Source organism: Panthera tigris, chromosome D4 (assembly GCF_018350195.1).
Source record: "Panthera tigris isolate Pti1 chromosome D4, P.tigris_Pti1_mat1.1, whole genome shotgun sequence".
Classification (NCBI taxonomy): Eukaryota; Metazoa; Chordata; class Mammalia; order Carnivora; family Felidae; genus Panthera; species Panthera tigris.
In genome coordinates this window covers 7,465,737-7,486,532 of record NC_056672.1, presented here as the reverse complement: position 1 = coordinate 7,486,532, position 20,796 = coordinate 7,465,737, and the positions used below count along the sequence as shown (strand labels likewise).

The following is a 20,796-nucleotide window of genomic DNA, read 5'->3' as shown; positions in this document are numbered from 1 at the left end:
TCTCGCTCTCTCTTTTTTTTTCTTTTCCTTCTGGATAAAAGCTGGGGCCCTCTATGGACACAGGAAAAGATGCTCCATAAATTTCCTACCCAAGTAAGTGCAAACCAATAAATATATGAGATTCTTTTAGGTTCTGGTCAGTCAAGAAAAACCAACCCTGAAGATGATAATCTATATCCGCTGACCTATTTAGCCCATGGATAGTTTCAAACTCTTTTCTTTACCAACACTTTTCTCAGAAATAGAAAAAACAAACAAATAATAATTGGCTTGCATCTTGAATTCCTTTATTGCCCCTGTCATCTACAGAAGCCTTCAGGCAGCTAGCCAGAAAGAAGGTAGGACAGTCAAGGCCTGGGTCACTGCGGGGGTCACTGGCTCTCAACTATGAGCAGAAACGACACAAAACCCAAACTTGCCTGAATTAGAAGAAATCAGAGTCAAAATCAAGGTGAATGGCCATGACTGAGGCCCCCTTGGCTAGTAAACAACATTCTCTCATCCTTGGTACAGTCCCTTTACACGGAGTGTCATTTACAAGGCAAAATTTTCACCGTGTCCGTCAAAACTAGGTACGATTTTTCCGTCAGAAAGGAGATTCCACAATTTTAGGATTTGTTAATTGCAAGGTGCTGGTTCCTGGTGTGTGGATATTTGAGGCCAGAAGGTAGACCTGTGTTTTTCTCTAGAACACAGCTAGTGTGGACAGAGAGCAGCTACCACTAGGTCCATTGATTTTTTTTTTTTTTAATGAAGTGGGTCATCCAGCAATAGCAAGGGATCTTTCAAGTAATAAAACATTTTGGCAAAGAGAGCAAGGTTCGCTTTCCTGAAAGAAAGCCACACTTGCTCTGGAAAAGTAAGGGATTGTTGATATGCAACCCCCAAGAGAAGCAGAGGTCATCTGTGTTACGGATTTTAAGTACAAACCCAAACCACTGAGTGCTGCAACAATCTAGCTCCATAAAAATTCTTTCTTCATGTCCCCTAGTAGTTTTTGCCATTGCCAATTTAAATGAAAACTTTATAACGTTACTAAACTATAAACTGCATAATGTGTTCTACCCACATCAATTATAAATTCATTTGCAGAGAAAAAGAAGAGAAATAAACCAGTCACGATAATTAAAATAAATTAAGTGAGGAGCTGTCAAGAATGACTTTCCTGAAGGAAAACAAAGTCTTCTTTTAGTTAAATTACAGAATGATTTATAGAAGATTAAAACCACCAAACAGATTCTCAATACCTGGGAGCCACGGGGCCCACCGAGCAGGGTGTTCTGCATTTCTACAGCACGGGCCGTGCTCCACCCGACAAGAGACTGCCTTTGGCCAGTACCTCGTGTGAGCAGACAGGGCTCCCTGGGCTGGTTCCGCAGTCCAGGACGCCCAGGAGCCTGCGGAGGCTGGGAAATGGAGGCTAAGGGTGTTGCTGAAGATGGTCTGCTCCGGGCCTTTGATGGTTGCACGAATCAAACTTTAAACATGGACTGAAGCAAGGGGCGCCTGGGTGGCTCAGTAGGTTAAGCGTCTGACTTTGGCTCAGGTCATGATCTCACGGTTCGTGGGTTCGAGCCCCAAGTCGGGCTCTGTGCTGACAGCTCAGAGCCTGGAACCTGCTTCGGGTTCTGTGTGTGGCTCTCTCTGTGCCCCTCCCCCACTTGTGCTTTGTCTCTCTCTCTAAAATAAATGTTAAGAAATTAAATATGTACTGAAGCTTCCTTGTGTGATAATAAACGATTCACACAATTCCAGCACCACCTCCGTTCCCCACCTCTATTCTGATCTCTCAAGCAGATTTACTGCAAACTCATGTATAATTAGGAATATCATACTATTAATCCACCATCTGATTTTTCATCCCCAGGGCCATATGTACCACTGAGTCTCCAATTAATGTAAGCTATTCCTCAAAGCTAGCTATATTTTGAGGCAGAGGGCTGGTGTCCTGATAAAATGTGAGTAAAGTCTCGAGATCAGGCCCAACATTCAGTAAAATGTGGTAACTGGTAAACAAGGTAATGCCACTTGCATAGACCAGGAGGGAGCTTCAAATTGGTAGGTCACTTGTTCACATGAGGTCACCCAAGTGAATAGGCCATTTAACTCACTCCAGCTGCACTGTGGCCTGGAGAGGGGAACAGAGATGATAGGAGGGTGTGGGGTAAGCAAATAGGACCAGATCCAGCAACACAAATACAATCAAAAGCACAGGGGTCTAGGTTAGCAGATTATCACAAATCAACCTGGCTCTGGTCCTATACGCCTAATGCCACTTCCTCGACCTAACATAACCACTGACTTCCTTGGAACTTTTGCCCCAAGAAGGGAAGACAGCACGAGGCCCAGAAATGCCCAAAGAATTTAATACCAGCAATTTATAAAAAGGGACAATAAAAGAAAAATCTTTAGGAAGGAGACTGTTTATACACTTTAAACTAGATACTTGTGTAGGCAAATGGAACCAGTAAGAGCGGTCCACATACAGCCTGTGACCCAATCTGGGAAAGTTCTTTGTTCCTATGCGTCTGACACTCTCCTCCTAAAGCTGGGAAAATGGACAGGGGAAACCAACCACACTCTTCCCCCACTGAGAGATGTCCAGTGGGGAAACCCCTTCGACCCCTCAGGCAGCACCAGCCACACCAGGGGCATCCCCAGCGGCACCAGATAAACCAACCCAACCAAAATAGCACCCCCGAAGGTCTGAAGAACCACAGCCTACTAAAGTAATCAAAGACCCATATGCTAAACCTAAATAGGGTGACTGCCTACTAAAATAAAAAAAAAACAAACTAAAATACAATCTGGAGTTTCCAAACATAAATGACAAAATATCCAGGATCTAATAGAAAATCACACATCAACCAAGAACCAAGAAAATCCCAATGCGAATGAAAAAGACAATCAACTAAAGCCAATACTAAAAAGAATCTGAGAAATCAGATGTTGGAATTTTATGAAAAGGACTTTAAAGCAGCTTTCATAAAAACACTTGAGTCAATTATAAATTTTCTTGAAATAAATGAAAAAATAAAAAATCTCAGGAAAGAAACAGAAGCTACAAAGAAGAATCGAATGGGAATTATAGAGCTGAAAAACAAAGTAACAGAAATTTTAAAACTCACTGGATAGAGTCGATCGTGGAGACCAGAGAGGACAGAACAAAAGAATTCACCCCATTTCAACAAAAAGGGAAAACATACTGAAAAACTAACCCACAGAGCCTCCAGGGCCTGCAGGGCAATAATAAAAGGCTAGCGTTCTCAACAGCAGAGTCTCAGAAGGAGAGAAGAAAGTGGGAATGGAAGAATGTATGAGGAAATTACGGCCAAAAACTTCCCAAATTTGGCGAAAGACACAAACCCACAGATCCAAAGAACTTAGTGGGTGCAGACAAGATGAACTCAGAAAAATCCACATGAAGAGACATGATGATTAAAATTTTAAAAATAAATTAAGAAATCTTAAAAGCAGCCAGACAGAAAGGCTATACTGATTACACATGAACATCAATTCAAACAAGAGTGGATTTTTTTTTTTTTTTGTCTGTAACCATGGAGGACAGAACCAAGTGGTTTCACGGGCTAAAAGGGAAAAGAACTGTCAACTGAGTGTCCTATATCCAGAGAAACTATCTTTCAGGAGTGAAGGGAAAATAAAAACACTCTCAGATGAAGGAAAACAAAGAATTTAATGCTAGCAAAGCCACCCTTAAAGATTAGCTGAAGAAATTTCTTCAAACAGAAAGGAGATGATTAAAGAATCCTGGGACATCAGGAAGACAAAAGATAAAAAGAAAAAAAAGAGAAATATTGTTACATACAACAGATTATCATTTACTCATGAGATTTCAATTAAGATTTGATGACTGAGACCAAAATTACAACATCATCTGATACTCAAGATGATGTTATTTAAAGGCAGGGAAGGTAGAAAGACTTCTAAGTGAGGTTTCCACACGTCACTCAAAACTTGCAGGAAAGGCACAGGCCCTAGAATAGCTAAAATTGTCTTAACGAAGAAGAACAGAGTGAGGAGAGTCACTTTCTTGGCTGTGAAGGGTCACTCAAGACAGTGAAATACTGATGACAGGACAGACGCACTGCTCAACGGTGCAGAATGTAGAATCCAGAAATCAGCCCATACAAAATGTTCAATGGACAGTTAACAAAGGTGCAGAAACAACCCAGTAAAGGAAGGGCAGGCTTTTCAACAAATGGCGCTGGGGCACCATGGATAAATGGCTATCTATGGATGAAAATGAGTCTTGACCTAAGCCTCATACCTCACACAAAAATGAAGTCACAATGGATCAAAGGTGTAAGTGTAAACCATAAAACTATAAAAATTTTAGAAAAAAAATAAGACAAAATCTTTGGTGTCTAGAATTAGACACAGAGGTCTTTCTTAGACTTCAATATCTAGAGCACAATCTGTAAAAAGAAATACTGATGAATCTTTCCTCATCACACTTAAAAACTTTTGCTCCGTGAAAGCCCGTGGGAAGAAGATAGGAAAATAAAAGCTATGGTCAGAAAAAATGTTTGCCAACGTGTATGCATGGATTATGTGTATTTAAATAAAAAACCTGAAATTCATGGTAATAACACAAATAATCCAATTAGAAAATGGAAAAAGAGATGTACAGACATTTCACAGAAGAATATAGGGGGAGGACAAGAAAACACATGAAAATATTTCAATAGCATTAGCCATCAGGAAAATGCGAATTGAAACCAAGAGATATCACTACTTGCCTACCAAAATAGCTAGGAATAAAGAATAGTGACAACGCCAACTGCTGACAAGGATGTGGAGAATCTGGCACACTGATACACGCTTGTGGTGTATCCACTATGGAAAACGGGTTGGTAGTTTCTTAAAAAACTAAACATAAGGGGCATCTGACTGGCTCAGTAAGTATAGCATCTGTCTGACTCTCGATCTTGGAGTCATGAATTCAAGCCCCCATTGGGTGTAGAGACCACTTACATTTTTTTTTTAATTAACAGATGACCCAGAAATTGCAACAGTGGCTATTTATCCGGAGAAACGAAAACTTCTATCCATACAAAAACCTACACACAAAATGTTCATATACCACTGTTACTTGTAACAGCCCCAAACTGGATTCAGCCCAGATGTCCTTCACCAGATAAATGGTTAAACCAAGTATGGAATACTGTGAAATAAACATACGATGCAATATTACTCAATGATAAAAAAAGAATAAGATATTGACACAACAAATTGAATGAATTCTGAATTGAATGAATTGAATTTTCAGTGAATTAGGGTCCATGAAAAAGGCCAATCCAAAGAGGTTACATATTGTGCATTTCCACTTCGGTTAACACTTGTGAACTGAAAAAATTTTAGCAATAGAGGACAGATTAATGGTTGCCAGAAAAGTTAAGGAAGGGGCCGGGGGAGGCAAGTGGGCATGGTTATGAAAAGGAAACAGAGATCCTTGTGGTGTGGGAAATCTTGATTGTAATGGTGACTACAATCTACCCAGGCAATACAACTGTACAGAATACACACACGTACACATGAGTGTATTTCTGTATTATTTCTTACAAGTGTATGTAAATCTACAATAATCTCAAACATTTCAATTCTAAAAACCTGAATGGTGTCACCATTTGAAGGATGAGACCAGGTAGTATTTCTACTATAAAGCTAGTTATCAAGCATGGCATGTGACAACCTCGGCCAGGTGCACAGCATGGAAAGGGCCTTGGGTACACTACTTTTGTGGGTAGTTTTTCGTCAGTCAGCTCGTTGGCACTGAAAAGTCACTGTTTTATGAGAGAAAGAGGGTGGGCATGTTACATTCACATAGCATGAGAAGGCGTCACGAGGAAGAAAGATGTCAGTAAACACCCTATCAGTCTATTACCCATTACTGATACCAAGAGGTCTTAAATTTCAGAGCCCAGTGAGTGACACATATGTTTTCTTTACCAAAGGCTGATTGGCACCTGGCACAGTCCCTGACTCAGGACAGGCACTCAGTAGGGCTGACCAGAGAACAAAGAACAAATTCACACCTATCACAGAGTCACTAAAGAAAGGAATCCCTGCCAACTCGGAGTTTGCAATGTTCTAGCTCTGGAGGTCAAGTAGGGATCTCCTGGCCCACTGGCCATCCCCTAAGTCTGAGCTTTCGACTACACAGAAGAGTGAAAATAGCTTGATGAAGTGACCAAAGCTGTTCCTAAAGTCAAAATTAGTTTTCAAATGCCCAGCCATATCTATGTTTGATATTTAAAAATATGTTCAATTTCATACAAATTAGATTTCATACAAGTCCAAGAACAGAGCACACCCCCATTCCTTCAACAACAACAAAGTTCATCCCTTACAGTGTGCATGTCCCAAAATGTGAAAAAAGGAAAGATCTACCTCACGAAGGGGTTTTTCAAAGTATGCGATGCCCAAGTGAAACCATCTCATTTGGCAGGGAACCACACGGAGGTCTTTATGGAGAACATGAAGGCTTTGGAACTTGACAAGAGTCTCCACGGTATCTCTACCCCGAGTGGCTCTCACGTACAAGTAGCTCCCAGCAGACCAGTGGAGGCGCCTGCTCCCACGACCACTTGTACGGACAGGGTGTTAACGGGGAGAAGTGGTACCTCGGACATCGTGTGACAGGAAGTGGTGTCGGCTCTTAGAACTTGGAAGGCATTTTATCGAGATGCCTTGGAGGTCAGTGTACCAACTGGGAGGTCAGTGGCCATCATGAGAATGGGCGTCCCTTTTACTTTTACTCTTTCCTTCCCCACAAAGCTTCTTAAAAGAAGACGCAAAAGAGTTTCGGTGGAAGGGACGGGGCTCAAATCTGTAGCACGATTAAGAACTGCAAAGGATGGCAGAAGTAGAACAAAGCGAATCATGTAATTAGACAACCTGGACATTAACAACTGAAGTTATGATTCCATCTGAAGGTTTAATATGCTGGGAACGCTTAGGAAAATTACACAAGTCCTGGGGTCTGATCACTCCACTTGGTATATATCTTCATCTGTCATACTCCACATGGTGGCAAATGCAATTACCAATACTTCCATGTTTGTTTTAATTTAATTACATTTTTGTATTTTAACTGAGGCTTAACTTGGGAACTGACAGTATTTTATTATTATACAGTTTGTCAACTTTAAGTGGGTTGCATTTTTTTAAATTATTTTTGAGAGAGAGACAGAGCATGAATGCGGGAGGAGCAGAGAGAGAGGGAGACACAGAATCCAAGGCCAGGCTCCAGGCTCTGAGCTTTCAGCACAGAGCCTGATGTGGGGCTCGAACTCACGGACCGCAAAATCATGACCTGAGCCGAAGTCGGCCGCTTAACCAACTGAGCCACCCAGGCACCCCTAAGTGGGTTGAATTTTTAATTGAAATTTTATTGTATCTTAAGGCCAATTACTTTTAGAGGAACTGAGGCCAGATTTTATAGCACAAAGTCAGTGAGACAACAGGACTCCCCACTGAAAACCTTGCCTCAGGCCAGCTTTGCTGTTCACACCACAGCCCCAACTAAGTGATGTTAGAATGAGGACATTCAGAGGACAAGAACAGTGGCATTCGCTTTATTCTTATACGGTACCTAGGCTGATGCTTAGTGTTAAGAAAAACAAACAAACAAACAAACAAACATGTTTTCCAGAAGTAGTTTTGGAAGGGAAAAGTGACTTTTCTTTTCAGCTATTCAATATATAAAAGCATGGAACCAAAGAAGAGGGATTAGTGAAAATGAGTTGTCCATATATCTTAATGCTAGATGCTTAATGCCGGTTGCTTCTTTGAGAAAGGGGGCAACAAAGAAATGCTTTTCCTTGTTAAAGGTTCTGCTGAAAAGTGTTCAAAGCAAACTGCACTCACTGCTTTATGCACGGATAAACGATGGGAATCAGTGTCGGCTCTTAAAACTTGGAAGGAATTTTACTGAGATGCCTTGGAGGTCAGTGTAGCAACTGGGACGTCAGTAGCCATCATTACAATGGGCGTCCCTTTTACTTTTACTCTTTCGTTCCCCACAAAGCCTCTTGAAAGAAGACGCAAAAGAGCTCCAGCGGATGGACAGAGGTTCTGAACCCAAACCCTTCTCACCATAAAGGAAGGCATGTTCGTTTATGGGATAGAGTTGGTAAGATTTTCAACCCAGAAGCTCAAAATATTTTTCCCATTACCAAGGAGTAAATGGTATTTAAAGCTGGGTGATGGGCATGTGTATTATAATTCTTCTTTTTCCTTTCGATAATTTTTTTGTGAACTTCTATAATAAAAGTAGAAAAAAAAAGTTAACAGTGGATTTTCTGTCTTCGTCAAAGTATTCCTGGCCTCTAAGTATTATTCTAGTTTTAATTTGGCCAGTGTTAAACCAAAAGACCAGGCTGTGTGATATCCAATAATCTCTACTTTGACCAATCCTGATCAGGTCAAACACTTTTATCCCCTAGGAGGTGCCTTACAAAATTGTCTCTAGTTTAATTGGATGTGTGTGCAGATTTTCCACTTGGGAATAAAATGCTCAGCAAATCCTCGCAAAGTGTTTTCCCTGTGTGTCATAGAGCCAACCGGCTAAGGCTCTCGGTAAGGCCGGCTGCCAGTGGAAACCGTAGCTTTCCTGGCTTCACACGTGAGCCAGATGTTGGGGATTTTCTGAGCTGCAGAATCGTGGGGAAGGAGGTTTGTGCATGTCCTGTGTTCTCATTCCAGCTCTCAAACTTTCAGGATTTACGGCCAGTCAGCAGTGTCACGAACTGGCCCGAAAATATCCCCAGAGGAAAGCCCACTGACAATGCACCTGACTCTGCCATGGCCCCATCCCATCTGCCAGATCAGGATCTCTTTGTACTGCTTCTTCCCCCAACTGCTCTGCAGAAATGCAGCAAGGCAGGTGCAATCTTTAATTTTCTGAAACCCGCAATTCAAAGCAATTCTGCTACAACTTAAAAAAAAAAAAAAACAGTTTATTTCCTTCTAGCATTGTATGAAATTAATACTTGCCTATTCTAGACAATTTACAAATACATGAAATAAGAATGCATATGTGTTATTATAGGTATATGTAAAAATATCCCAGAATCTCACTATCCATGGAGAACCAACTTTGTTCTCGTTGATTTTCAAGGACAACTAAGGAATTCCTGGGACCACAATTAATGTCTACACTTGCCATCATCAGAATGTATGTTTGCAGAGGGATGCGAACATACATTTAAACACTTTTGTAAGCATTTTCCTTATTATTAAATATCCTTAAATAACTTTGATGGCTGCATAATTTCATCGAATGGTTACACCATAATTCATGTTCCTAGTCCGAGACCACCGGACATTCAATTTTTTTGTGTCTGTTATAAATAATTTGCTTGGAGACAAATGTATTTTGACAATGGAGAATCCAATTGAAAATGAACTGTTTTCTGAACAATCACGTTCACTCTATTTCAACCAGCCTTCTTAATGTTTATTTATTTTTGAGAGACAGTGAGAGAGAGAGAGAGAGAGACAGAGACACACCATGAGTGGGGTAAGGACAGAGAGAGAGGGAGACACATAATCTGAAGGAGGCTCCAGGCTCCGAGCTGTCAGCACAGAGCCCGATGTGGGGCTCGAACTCATGAACCGCGAGATCATGACCTGAGCCGAAGTCGGACACTTAACCGACTGAGCCACCCAGGTGCCCCTCAACCAGCCTTCTTAGGAGCCGCCCTTCTCAAGCTCTAGTATGCATGAGAGTCAGCTGGAAGGTGTGATCAAACACCAATCTCTGGGCCTCGAGGTGGATCTGAGAATCTCCTTTCTGACAAATCCTGTGGTGTGGACCTCGCCTTGAGAAGCACTGCTCCGGAGAAGCCCCCTGCTGCATTTAGGAAATGGACAGAAAGGGGCTTCTCACTGTGGGCTCATCTCTTTTTGACCCTCCCAGCGAGAAATGAAAAGCTGCTTCGGTTGACACCCCCCAGCGCGGTCCACGGCCTGGCATGTGCTCAGGTGCTCTCCTTATGTTGAAAAATGTTTGGCAAATAAGTAATGCTGGCAGGAACCGTTCTGACACCTACACCTCAATTTGGGATTCATTTTTCTCGCTCCAGATTTGGCAAGTGTATCCCTTCCTTAAGGTTAGGCTGTGAAAATACACTCTGACTCACAGACCTAGTTTAAAATACCACAAAAAGTCATCAACGATTTCCACAACTAATGAGTCTTAAATACCTTCATTTTGAGTTGTTTTACGTGTGTTGCCTATGGGACGAGATCTAAGTATTTACACCGGAGTTGTGCATTATTGTGTGAATAAATCACGAGAACAAAAACTGTCTCCCTGTATCCAGCCTCTGCCTGATGTCCACTGATGATCAATCCTGCCATTTATGTTGTCTTCCTAAAAATCATTCCTTATCTACTGTTTATTTCTGTTCCCAGCAATATGGCAAATGAGATGTTCAGAGAACTTACCTCTGATGCGGCCCATCTAAAAATGCTGGTTAAAAATTTTTAAAGAGTTTTTTTTAATGCATGGCTGCCTTGGCAACAGAATAAGGGAATTCTTTAAAAGCCAGAAACACATACACACACACAAACGAAAAACCCCAGCAATCAAGGGTAAGCAAGAACTGGGGATATTCTACTAATCCCAGGCACCCTAGAGCTTGGCTTCTAAAAGGCCAGGTGGGAAAAACGACAAAGCATGGATCCAGATTTCCATTCGAGTTCAGAGAGAGACTCATTTATAAAGCAGGGGCTTCTGAATGGCAACACGGTCAGCAAATGAGTTGGGAAAACAATATGTGTAAATAAGCCTGACCTACAGAGTGAGACATCGGACACAGAGGTCTTACCTCTTGATAAAGAGAGAAAAAAAAAGGCTGCCTTACAAAATTCCTAATCCCAAAACCTGAATTTGGATCCAGAATTTACAGTATTTGAATGATCCCAAACACCCCAAAGCTGATCATTTTAACTGACTGATAGAGTCTCAGAGATTTTAGAAGTGACAAACATTCCCCAGAAGAATGCATTTTCGACCCAGGCCTGAAAGAATCCCCAAAGGTGAAGTTTTTAAAGAGTGTCAGCGCACAGTCAAAATTTACCACCAAGTGATAGTCAGTGGACACTACGCATGACAGAGCGAGACCTGAGAAGCCTGCCAGCTATAGAAGTATTGAAATGTCACATCTAGTAGGGTTTAAATATTTGAAGAAATAGAAGAGAAACAAAGAAAAAAAGGAAACAAGAAATTTTAAAAATTGAGTAAGCAGTTCTGAAAAATAAAAACTACTTCTGAAAATTAAACATGCAATCACTAAAAATAAAAATACAATTTATGAGGGGCGCCTGGGTGGCTGTCGGTTGAGCATCCGATTTCGGCTCAGGTCATGATCTCATGGTTCGTGAGTTCGAGCCCCACATCAGGCTCTGTGCTGACAGCTCGGAGCTTGGAGCCTGCTTCAGGTTCTGTGTATCCCTCTCTCTCTGCCCCTCCCTCACTTGCACTCGGTCTCTCTCTCTCTCAAAAATAAATAAACATTAAAAAATTTTTAAATATATATATATAATTGATGAGTTAAAGAGCAGAGGAGATGTGGCTGCAGAAAGACTTAGTAACTTGGAAAATGAATGTATATAAATTAGATGGAATAGACAGACAAGGTGATAAAAAAATTAGAAGAGTTTAAAGGATATAGAATGTAAACTGAAAACACATAATAAATAGACGTCTAATCAAAGTTGCAGGAGATGATAGCACAGTGATGGAGGGAAGTCAGTATTTTGAAAAAGAACTCTCCTGAACTGAAGCAGACAAAATGCCATGTTGTAGGAACCACAATGATGTCTAAGCGGGACAAGTAAAAACAAATTCATCGCTAGGCACACAACACCCTAGGCAGCAAAACACCAAAGACAAGGAAGAGAACTTAAAAGCAGCTGAAAGGAGAGACAGATTCCTTACAAAGGAATAGCAGTGAGACCCCACAGCAATACTGGAAGCTAGGCAGAGAATGGGATCTCCAAAATGCTGCTGTGAGACACAACTATCTACCTAAAATTACACACGAGGTGTAAATATCTTTCATGAACAAGGAGGAAACAAAAATGTTACCAGAAAGACAAAAAAACTGAGAGGTTCTCCCTGAAGGAACATCTAAATCATGTACTTCAGGGAAAAAGGAAAATGATCTCAGACTAAGTTCTGTTTTTTTTTTTTTAAGTTTATTTGTTTATTTTTGTGAGAGAGGGGCAGAGAGAGAAAGGGAGAGAGGGAATCCCAAACAACCTCATGCTGTCAGCACACAGCCTGACGCAGGGCTTGAACTCACGAACTGTGAGATCGTGACCCGAGCTGAAGTCGGATGCTTAACCAACTGAGCCACCCAGATGCCTCACGGATTAAGTTCTGATAACAAGAAAGACTGGGGACCAAAGAAAACAGGGAAATTGTGGGTAAATACACACACGGACTACTAGTATAGCGCTGAGATTTAACTTAGGGATTAAGAAATTTAAAAACATCAATCAACTCTGGAGGATGGCATATAATCCTGATGGGGAGTGAATGAAGTTAATGAAAGCGCTGTTTGGAAAAAAGGTACAGATATTGATTGGCTTTACGTTAAGTTGAGGTAAACACACATATTATGATGTCAAAATCTGTGGGAAATAGCTACAGCGGTTCTTTAAGGAATATTCATAACCCTCCATGCTTATGTTAATAAGAAATTATTATTATTTAAAAAAAATTCTCAAACATTTATTCGTTTTTTGATAGAGACAGAACGTAAGTGGGGGAGCGGCAGAGAGAGAGGGAGACACAGAATCCGAAGCAGGCGCCAGGCTCCCAGCTGTCAGCCCAGAGCCCGACGCGGGGCTCGAACTCACCAACCGTGAGATCATGACCTGAGCCGAAGTCAGACGCCTAACCGACTGAGCCACCCAGGCGCCCCAACAAATAAGAAATTATTAAGAGTTGGGGGAAAAAACCTGCAGAATTAGCCCAAATTAGTAGAAGGAAAAAATAATACGGGTAAGAAAAAAAATGAATACAATAGAAAACAAAACCACAAAATAGAGGATAAATGAATCAAAAATTATTTTTTTTTCAGATAAATAATTAAATAGACAAGTCTCTGGCAAGATTAATGGGGAGGTGGAGAAAGATGACATAAATTAATGATAATAGGAATGAAAAGGGGACATATTTACAGATGCAGCAGAGATTAAAAAGGTGATGATGCGGGGCACCTGGGTGGCGCAGTCGGTTAAGCGTCCGACTTCAGCCAGGTCACGATCTCACGGTCCGTGAGTTCGAGCCCCGCGTCGGGCTCTGGGCTGATGGCTCGGAGCCTGGAGCCTGTTTCCGATTCTGTGTCTCCCTCTCTCTCTGTCCCTCCCCCGTTCATGCTCTGTCTCTCTCTGTCCCAAAAATAAAATAAACGTTGAAAAAAAAAATTAAAAAAAAAAAAAAAAAAAAAAAAGGTGATGATGCTTTATGTCAATAAATCTGTAAATTGAGATGAAAAAGGCAAGTGTCACGAGTAACATAAATTACCAAAACAGAGTTAAGAATAAACAGGAATCCTAAATGATACTACAGCCATTAAATAATTCAATGAGAAATCTAAAATTTTCCCACTTGGTCTAGATGGCTTCGCAGTTGAGTTCCATTTACATTCAAGAACCAGAAAAGTTCCAGTTTCCATAAAATCTATCAGAGAACGGAAATGAGATAAGACTAGCACAGGAAATTAAAGTTTTAGGTGATCCACATTAACATCAATGCCAAAATCTTGAAATACTGACTGGCAAACTAACTCATTCAATACATAAAAAATACAGCACGTCATGACCAAGCTCAACATGTTTTTTTCTAGGAATTTAAGGTTCATTGACCATGTCAATGAGAAAATGTTAAGGAGAAAATCATATGACTATCTCTACAGGAAAGGAAAAAAAAAACATTCAGGATAAAAACTCTTAGCCAACTAAGCAGATAAAAGAATTTGGTAACCCGTTAAAAACATATAACCAGTAGCATTCTCAACTGTGAAATATTTTCAAACATGACCTTAATGGAAACAGGAATAAGAAGAAGGCATGTATTATCAGCATTTCTATTCTGCATCACACAGAAGGTTCTCACCTATACAATCAAACGAGGAAAAGAAGTGAAACGTATCGGGACTAGAAAAGAAGACAAAATAATCGTCACTTGTAGATTATACAATCTTGCCCCCTAAAGAATCTACAAATTACTGGAATTAGTAAGTTTAGAGAAACTTTGTTTATTCTCTTTTTATATATACACAATAATCCATGGTTGTCACTGTTTCTCTGGGTGCTTAAATTCACCCAAATACCTGTGGAAATTCCTATAGGCCAGTACCTGTATTCTGTTAACACGATCCCCATGACCGTTTGAGCAGTTCCTCACTTTCTGGCTCCAAAAAGACAATCCAGGTTCACTTTGGTCTTTCTCTGCTCCTGATCTGGAATTAGCCACTTCTATAAGGAGTCCTGTCTCATTTTAGTGAAGAATGATGCTAGAAACTAAGACTGTTTGCTGAGTGTGCTTATTGCTAAAGGGTTATCACTTTCCAGGTCCTTTCAATGCACAGAGCTAGGAAATATATGAAATCATGAGTTCATCTGATAGAACCAATTCAAAATTTAGTACCACAGAGTTTTTTTCTTATCTTCTTTTATTGCATAATTATATCTCTTTCCTCTTACAGTAAAAATATTGTGGTTTGTAATTATATATAACAGATATGTATTAACTTAAAATTTTTTAATATATATATATTTACCCATGTTTATTATTTATCTGCTTATCTACTTTATCCTATAATATATATAAAATTTTTCATCATACTATAAATATTAACACTAACAATAAACCTACTAAGTAGGGTTTCAGATTTCTTTACAGTTCTTTTTGCCTTTAGTAAATATTTCATAAGAATACATGTATTGAGTACTGTTGTAAAAGAGTGTGAATTAATTATTTGCTTATGTTACCTATTTGATATGCAGTTAGGATTCTTTTGTTTTTGTTTCCATTCACTTTTAAGGTCTGGTATTTTTTCATCCTTTATGGTTTCATTTTTATGAAGTAACATACACACATAGTTCAAAATTCAAAATTATATAAATAGGTATTCTCCAATCCCGATCATCTTCCATCCAGTTATTTAACCCAGCCCATCGAGTCAGCCATTGTCATTACTTCTTCGTTGATCCTTCCTGTGTTTCTTTTTACAAGATAAAGTATAGGCACACCCACAGCTGCATACATGCACACGTGCATGAACGTATTTCCCTTTCTTTCTGAAACAAAGGGTGGCATACGACAGAGATTCTTTTGTACCCTACTTTTTTTCACTTAAAAGCTATCCTGGGGGGCGCCTGGGTGGCTCTGTCACTTAAGGGTCTGACTCTCAGTTTCGGCTCAGGTCATGATCACACCAGGTCATGGGATCGAGCCCTGCATCGGGCTACCACTTTTTTTTTTCAAGGATCAATGAGACCATTTATTCTAGACACGATGCTGACCAAGGAGTGAGGGAAAGACTGGGTGTGCAGGCTAATAAACAGAGGAGAGGGAGGACTTCCCTGGAGCTGTAGCCATTCCGTCCGCATTCTTCTCAGGGGTGAAGGCATCTGTCTCTTTTGGACAAAGGTTCCAGCTATAAGCAGGGGGAAGACCAGGGGAGGCATAGGCACACAGACCTTGACAGGCTGTGCCTCCACCCGGATCTTGCCTCCACCCAAGAGACAGCTTTGTCCAGCCCGGCACCAGAGTCAGATTCATCAAATTCCTGGGCCATGTGGATGTTGACAGCTTAGTCGGCCCCATTCCCCATGAGGCTGGCGTTGGTGGTGTGGTGCTTGACCACACCCCCACCCAGGATGATCATCTGAGTGTGCCTGGCAAAATGGCCTGTGTGTTCCTGAGCCTCACGTCCTCACTAATGTCCAGGACCAGCTTGGGTTCTTGTGGGAATCAAAAAAGATCACACTGCCCAGGGAGCCATCTGTGAGCACCGGGCTCCGCACGGGCATGTGGTTCTTCTGAGCCCAGTAATATACTGATTCTGTGTTGTTGATCTCCTCGCCCAGCCCGGCGATCATCTTGGAACGTGTCCACTTCACGCCCTCCGTGTTCCGCTCCAGCACCGTCCAGTCCATAATGGGCATCAACCAGCCCTCAAACTTGCAGCAACTGTCACTGGGCACCAGGAGGTTTCCAATCCTGTTGATCCTGTTCTCACGCAGCTCCTTCCCCCAGAGACTGAAATCACCCAGGTACGTGGTACCAGGCACTTCTTCGTCCACACTGCCAGCTGTGGTCACTAAGATGTCCACCGTGTTGTATGCTGCATGAGGTAATGGATGCGACAGCTGACGGTACAGAGCCTGCTCGGGATTCTGTCTCTTCCTCTCTCTCTGCCCCTCCCCCCCTCCAAAATAAATAAATAAATAAACTTAAACCTGCATTAAAAAAAAGAAAGAAAAAAAAAAGCTGTCCTGGATATCACATCGTACCAGTTCATGGAAATATTCCTCATGATTTTACAGCTTTATGGGATTCAATTATATGCACGAGCCAGGGTGATTCAACTATTCTCTAGAGTTAAACATTTGAATTTCATATCTTGCCATGGCAAAGAATACTGCAACAAATAACTATATGTTGCTTCAAATCTACGGAGGTGTTTCATAAAGGTAAATTTTTAAAAGTGCAATTGTTAGGTCAAGGGTAAAGAAATATGTAGGTTTGTTGACTACCATGTCATGGAGGTTAAATCATTCTGCATTCTCAATAGCAATGAGTGAGAATCCTTGTTTTTCTGGATTCTCCAGGAGAATGCTTTCTTAAGAAAGGATGCATTTCTATCCACTCAAGAATTTAAAATACAAATCTGTTAAAGTTATCATTTATAAAAGCAACAACAAAAATATACATCATGGGGGAAACATACTAACAAGAGTTGTGTAAGATTTTTAGGTTAAAAGAAAAAGCATAAAACTCCCTGAAAGAACTTCGAGACGATATAAATAGAGAGATAAGGCATATACTGGAATAAGAAGGCTCACTGTTGTAAACGTGGCTATGATCCTCTAACGGAGCTAGTATTCAATGAGCTTTTAATCAAAATCTAAATAGGATTTTTCAAGGACATTGACGAGCTTATTCTAAAATGTATATAGAAGAGCAAACAGCCCAGAAAGAGAGGCCAAGACAGGCTTAAAGAAAAACTAGGCTGGGGGGCTTGTTCTATCAAATAACAAGTCTTAGTCATTATGTAATTTAATATTTAAGCATGAGGATAGAAAAACAGACCAATGGAAAAGAATAGAGATCCCATAAACAGACCCATTTATATATGGAAACGTGATACATTACAGAGTGGGCAAAGTACGGATTGTTAAAAAATGCTGCCAGAACAACTGATCGTCCACAGGGGGGAAAAAGATTCCAAACCTTAAAAGTGATTTCAAGAACTTAAAAGTGAAAGATAACAGGTTAACACATTTAGGCAAAAATATAGGACATTATTTTGAAGATCGTAACGTAGGAAAGGTGTCCTAGGTAAAATAAAGAAAAACACAAGCCACAATGAAAAAAAAAATGCTGTTTAACTTCAAATTAAGAATGCACATCGAAAGATGTTACAGTGAATAAAAACCCAAGTCACGAACTGGCAGAAGATATCCACCAAAGGATAGTATTCAGAATAAATGGAGGGCTCCTTCAAATCAGTAAAAGACAAACAACCCTCTAAAATAGGCAGAAAGACTTGTATTTCACAGAAGAAATACAGTCAGCCAATGAGCATATGAAAAGAGGCTTAGCCTCACGAGTATGTAGAAAAATGCAAATTGTAACTCTAGGGAGAGAAGATTTTATAACCAACAAATGGGCAAAGATTAAAAAGGCAATGAGAAAATTGGATGTGTGATCCACTAGGACTCGGGGATTTCTCTCCCAGAGAAACTCTCTGCACGTGCCTCCCGTACACAAGTATAAGAACAATTAAAACAGGGCTGTCCACAGTAACAAAATACTTGACATGACCCAAATTTCCACGATGGTAAGCGGGATCACCGAACCTGGTACAATCAGTTAATAACTATTACACAGCTGCGAAGATTAATGATCCATAGGTTCACAGATAGAAGTGGAGAAATCTTGAAAACAACAGGAGGCAATAAAGAAAGTCATAAAAGAAATGCATTCAGCATGATTCTATTACACACACTTGAAAAGCAGACAAAACCAAACAATATATATTTTAGGGATGCATATACATGTGGTAAAACTTTAAGGAAAAGCAAGAGAGATATTAATACAGTATTAAAGTGGCAATTTCCCCTGATGGGGAGAGAGGGTGAAGGAGACACCAGAAGATTCAAAGACGTAGACGATCATCTGTCTCATAAGCTGGATGCTCGATTCATCAGTCATGTTATCATCACTTTCATTTAAAATATCCATCTATGTTATACTCACTCTCTGGCAGATAAGATCTATTTCACGATGCTAAAAAGTTTAATGGAAAGGAAGAAGAGATGATCTTCTCAGTCCTTTACCTAAAAGCTGCTAGTGGCTTCCTGTTGCCTCCAGGATAAAACCTAGCCTCCTAGCAAGGGAGGCTCTATGCTCTTCCCCACCAGGCCTCCAACTACCTCTGCAACCTCGTCTCCTGCCATCTGCCCCCTCAGTCCTCACCTCCACTCATCTGTATTCTAGCGACGCCCTGTATCATCAGAGCCCCTCGCTCATGTCTGAGCCACGCCCCTCCGTTCCCTCTGCCTGGCACACACTCTTCCTGGGTCGACTTGGCCAATTCCTCTACTTTCAAATTCAGCAAACACCGGATACTTAGGACAGCGTCCCCTGAAACTGCCGATGGATATTCGTTTCTGGGCTTTCACAAGGCTGTGTTTCAGTTCGTCTGTTTGTATGTCCCAGCTCTCTTGCCTTCGAGATCTCTGCAAGGCAGGGGCTCTATTTTCATCTCAGTCCAACCAACGTTTCCCGAGTGTTAACGTTATGTCATGACTGTGCTAGGCGTTGGATCTGTTGGATTAATCAGCAGCAAGCCCTATTTCCTACCCTCACAGAGCTTGCAATTGAGCTATACTTATGTACATACTTACGCTCGCTGCAGTGTCCCACATATGGCATGTTACGCAGTTATGTCTGATGAATCAGCGAAGGAACACTCAGTGAATGAACAGACCAAGGGACAAATAAAAACTGTTCTTCTCCTCTTTAAACAAATAAACATGGGGCACCTGGGTGGCTCAGTCATCTAAGCGTCCAACTTCAGGTCATGATCTCATGGTCTGTGAGTCTGAGCCCTGCGTCGGACTCTGTGCTGACAGCTCAGAGCCTGGAGCCTGTTTCAGATTCTGTGTCTCCCTCTTTCTCTCTCTCTACGACCCCTGCTCACACTCTGTATCCCTTTCTCTCAAAAATAAACATTGAACAATCAAGGCTTTTGGGCAATAAATCATCATTTTAGTGGCTCTTATTTATTATGAACTTTAAGGCTGTAAATTTAAGGCTACCTGTCAAAAACTAAACTTTTTCTTTAAAAAACCCACCAAATATGTACCTAAATGGAGATATTTTACTCGTATGAAATTTTCAGAAAAGATTAAACTAAACCAACCAATTAAAATCCAGACTCATCACACAACATAATGCCAAGCAATAATACAGATTGTGCGTGGAAATAGAAATTATTAATCCAAGAATTCCTTTTTGATCTCTCCCACGTGAAGCTGTTTGTAAACACGTTTATTTGCTGTGCACTTTTCTTTAAAATGAACAAATTCCCAAGAAAGAGTTCAAATCAAGCATTCTCTTAAATTTATAAATCTCGTAATAGCTTCAGGCATCCAAGTAAGCCGTCTCCAGATCTGCCACTTATGATTAGATGCCAAGAAATACTTAAAATGATTCATCTCTCAGATACCGGCTTTCAGCAAACCACACAGAAAAACGAGTAAGGATCATCTTCATAACACAGCTACGCCACTCAGATGCAACTTTATTCTCGCTACGCTGGCCCCTATTCTTTGGTGGACAGATGTACTATCATTCTCCCATGGACATCTTTTTGTGGCCTTCCTGGGTGGTTCCTGCCCGTCCCACTGTGGCAGGATGAACACTGGCCCCTCCGGCCATGTCCGCGTTCTACCCCCCGCAACCTGTGATACATTCCGTGACATGGTCAAAGGAACCTGCAGGTTGATTAAAGGAAGCGTCTTGAGCTGGAGAGATGATCCTGGATTCTCTAGGCAGGCCTCATGTCGTCACAAGGGGCCTCCCAAGACAAAGGCAGGAGGATCTGAGTTAGGAGATGCTGTGACGATGGGAGCAAGAAGTTGGGAGGAATGTGAGGAAGGCATCACGAGCCGTGGAATGCAGTCACCTCTCCGAAGCTGAAAAGGGCAAGGATTCTTTCTTCAGAGTTTCCAGAAGGAGCAGGCCCTGTGACATTCTCCCAGTAAGCCCACTACAACTTGTTTTGGATTTCTGATCTCCAGAAAGGTGGCATATGACAAATCTATATTGTTTGAAGAGACTAAGTTTGTGGTAAATGTTGCAGCAGCAATAGAAAACTCATCGACTCCTTTTAGACTTTATTCCTGGCTGTGCTATCTTGCCCTGGCAGTGTTCCGGCAAACACTCAAATGCTCTCATCTCTGAAACGATCTTCATGCCTCACCGGCTTTGTACTCTGGTACGATCTGCATTAACGGGAT

At 41.0% G+C, this 20,796-nt stretch overlaps 1 protein-coding gene and 1 pseudogene across 6 annotated transcripts in view; both read right to left on the bottom strand.

Moving 5' to 3' along the window:
- GLIS3 (GLIS family zinc finger 3) overlaps window positions 1-20,796 on the bottom strand; it is a 544,141-nt gene that overhangs the window by 159,003 nt on the left and 364,342 nt on the right. The gene's annotated exons all lie outside the window — the stretch shown is intronic.
- Window positions 15,460-16,478, bottom strand: LOC102954420 (annotated as a pseudogene).